The sequence below is a fragment of the Pygocentrus nattereri genome, chromosome 13, assembly GCF_015220715.1.
Source record: "Pygocentrus nattereri isolate fPygNat1 chromosome 13, fPygNat1.pri, whole genome shotgun sequence".
Classification (NCBI taxonomy): domain Eukaryota; kingdom Metazoa; phylum Chordata; class Actinopteri; order Characiformes; family Serrasalmidae; genus Pygocentrus; species Pygocentrus nattereri.
The window spans coordinates 38,822,160-38,825,892 of NC_051223.1; the positions used below are offsets into that span (position 1 = coordinate 38,822,160).

Consider the following 3,733-nt stretch of genomic DNA (forward strand, 5'->3'; position numbering starts at 1 on the left):
GTTTTTGTTTCTGTTACTCTGGATTTGTTTCTTTCTCTCGTGGACTTTTGTTTTTCTGTTTTTCAGACTTTCAGTTTTTGGGTTTGTATTAAAAGCAACTTGCCTCCTTCCCTGTGCACCTCCTTCGTGACAGTGTGAGACATTATAACTATTATGGCATTTACATTTACAGCTTTTAGCAGACGCTCTAATCCAGAACGATTTACAAGAAGTGCTTTGTCTGTCTAGAGAAAGTATCTTTGCTGGTTACCAGTAGGTTAGAGAGAAAGACGGTCCTGTGCTCAGATACTGATAGAAACAAAGAGTCACTGTTGATACCCAGAGAAAAAGGAACAGAGGTGAATGCAGAACAGTGTAATACAATAATATACAATACAACACAGTATATTAGTGCAGTACAATACATTACAATCAATACTTAAATCAATGCTCATTTAAGTGCTGTATAAAGAGATGGTCTTCAGTCTGCGTTTGAAGATGGCCAGAGACTCTGCTCTTCGGACAGCCTGTGGGAGTTAATTCCACCTGGGTGCCAGTACAGAGAACATTCTCGATGCTTGTCTTCCATGCGCCTTGAAGGATGGCGGTCAAGCCGAGCTGTACTCAAAGTACCAAGAGCTCGTGGTTCAGTTTGAGATTTCACCATCAAGCAGGAAGGGGCTGGTCCATTTCTGGCTTTGTAGCCAAGCATTAGGGTTTTAAATCTGATGCAGCTACAGGAAGCCAGTGAAGGGAGCGCAGCAATGAGGTGACGGGGCCGAACTTGGGGAGATTGAAGACGAGCCGAGCTGCCGCATTCTGGATGAGTTGCAGAGGCTTGATGGCTGCATGGGAAGACCAGCCAAGAGCGAGTTGCAGTAGTCAAGCCTTGAGACTGCACTAGCACCTGACATCATCACAGATCAGATGCTGGCAGAGAAAAGGACAAGGTTGAAGTTTACTCGAGGTTTTGTTAAAGGTACAGAGAGCGTAGATAGAACAGGCTAGGGTCAGAACCAGAGAGCAAGAGAACCAAAACAAACAGGACAACAAGAAAGTAGGGAAAAACCAAAGTTTCAGACAACGTGCAGCAAACAAACCAGAAACGGCAGGTCAGAAATACGGAAAACAGGTCATTCACAAACAAAGAACGCTCGGTACTCAACGAAAGGTGTTGGCAGCACTTGGCAAATTACTAACCTAAAGTCCAGCTTTATTATTATAATGAGACTCTTATTAGTCCCACAACAGTCCACAATCTAACCCCCCCCTGCAGTGAAACACCACATACACACCAGTGAACTCACACACTAGGGGGCAGTGTTGCCCAGAACGCTGGGCAGCCCTATCTACAGCGCAGTTGGGAGTTAGGTGCTAAGGGGCGCCTCGGTCACGTCCTGACGGCTCGAACCGGTGACCTTCCGGTCGCAAGGCTGGTTCCTTAACCTCCAGCCCACAGCTGCCCCAAAGAATGTTTGCCAGGGGAGAGAGTGAATGCAGTCCTCACCACCAGAAATTATACAGTCAAGATTTCCGCATTTGGGGAATTCACAAGGGTCAGCACCACCGAAGTGCAATGACAGAGCCTTGGGTGAACCACCTTCATGATCACGGCATCTCCCCTGCCAGGTAAGTCAGTTATATACTAACTGACTAATGGAGTGTGACATCTTAGAATTCCAGTGAGGAGAAATGAATAGGCTGAAATGACCGTTCATTGGTTGATGGTGATGGGATAAGAGTCACATGGTCCCCCACTGATTCATGGGAGTTGGAGTTCTCTGGACAGTTCATGGACTCAAGTGAGCTTGTGAGGAAAAAGGAAGAGGTGGAGCAGGCATGACAACAACAGAATAAACATGCAATTACATTGTCATTTTTTATTAATATTCCTATATTCGTCCTATTTTTTGTTGAAACTTTAAGGTACAATCGAATTAAAAGCAGAGCTATAGCTGATAAAATCTGTATAGACAGCTCTATTTTCCCAAAGCTGTGAAGTGCCAAGGATGGTACATCCTCAGCAGGACGAATCTCTTTCAGAATCAGTTTTCGATAAGCTAAATAAACAAAGTGCTGTCTTTGAGTAAAAATGTCTGTAAAACAGAGAATATTGACTAATCATGCGGTTCTCACCAGTACTGAGTGTATCTGTGTCTGAATCAGAAGATATCGGCTGTTTTCAGATGGTCTTGTTTTCTAGCTGGAACCTGAACAGCCTCTTGAATCATAAACTCAAACCTCCCTCAGGTGAAATAAAGACTAACGTGTTGTTTACTGAACTCTGTGTTTAAATAAAGCCCCCGGCTCGATGACGGAGCCCCCGGCTTGATGACAGTCTGATGATCCTCTGCATATGTCAGCCTCATCAGCGTTACTGCTGCACTCACACTTACCTTCAGAAGACCATCAGGTTTGATTACACGCCATAAACTGTTAGTGTAGAGCTCAATATGCTACACATACACTGCAGTTTATGATCTGAAAGAAACGGTCTGAGAGGGACGTCGTCTGTTTTTACAGCACATATTAAAAAAAGTGTTTAACACCCTTTCAATAACGCTATAAACTGATGAAACAGAAAATAAAGTAGAACTATACATACAACATAACTGACTCGAAATGTCCGTATGATAAAAAAAAACTCGCACAAGACGGATAAAGGAGCAGGTATTATGTAATATAATGAATTCTTAATAAAACACATCCAAAATATAAATAACCAATAACAATAAAATACAGTTCAGTGTAAAAATAAATGTAATAATTATATAAAGGCTAGAGGCTAGAGCAGTAAGCTATTCCACAGCCTTGGAGCATCAGTAAATCAGTCAAATATAAAAACATTCGTCTTACTCTCATATAGCTGACGATAACTTGACATCATTTAAGCATCACAAACTGACTTCAGATTGTCCCTGCATTTCAGTGGGCAACAGAACTGAATAAAACAATGCAAAACAATGGTAAAAACATGGATTTTTTAGGTATAGTTCCCAGGGGAAGCATTTATAAGGAGAATCAAATAGGCCCTAAAATGGAGCTCTGAGGTACACCACAGTTAATGGGTGCTGAGAAAGAAGTGCAGCCTTGAGAGAAAGTTGTGCGTTTCAGCTGAGAGATGAACCAACTCAAAGACCAAACAGAGACAAATTGAAGGGAGGAATACATTCAGTTTCGGCAGAATTTGGCCTTTTAGCAAAATACAGAACATTTCAGTCTGGAACGTTCCCGGGTGGGCAATCCTGCATAATATGTCCATCTATAAAGCTCGGTTCCTATAAGCTGGGTTATTCTCCATCTCTAACAGGCTCTGAATGACTAACTCACAAATTACCTGAGAGAGTCATTCCTGTAATGGCTTTTTAATCACCTTCAGAATCGCTGTTCCCTCAAAAAAACTCCCTCACACAGCGCTGAGGAAAGTTTCTCCTGGACTTAATGATCCTGGCACAGTCTCAGTATCAGTATCAGTCTCTCGCTCTCTCTCTCTCTTGCTATCAATCTCCAATTTATCCTTCATAAAATTTGTTCCTGTTTTGACATGTTTTCACTCCAACAGTGAACTGTCCATCCTAATTGTCTATTCAAATGTGTTTCTTTTGATCATCTCAAAGAAATAAAGCTTTGTCTGCATGTTGGAAAATACCAGAACTTTTCTAAGCAGCAGAGGCCTTTAGGTGAACCTGAACCTTTGAACCTTAAGCAACAAGGAGTCCAGTGTACCTGATAAGTTAAATCAACTCAAAGGATT

General features: G+C 42.2%; 1 non-coding gene across 1 annotated transcript; it reads right to left on the reverse strand.

The window, feature by feature from the left end:
• Positions 1-1,459: 1,459 nt before the first annotated feature.
• On the reverse strand, positions 1,460-1,616 carry LOC119265056. Its single transcript, XR_005131377.1, has one exon. It is a non-coding gene; the product is annotated as a U1 spliceosomal RNA (small nuclear RNA).
• Positions 1,617-3,733: the final 2,117 nt, after the last annotated feature.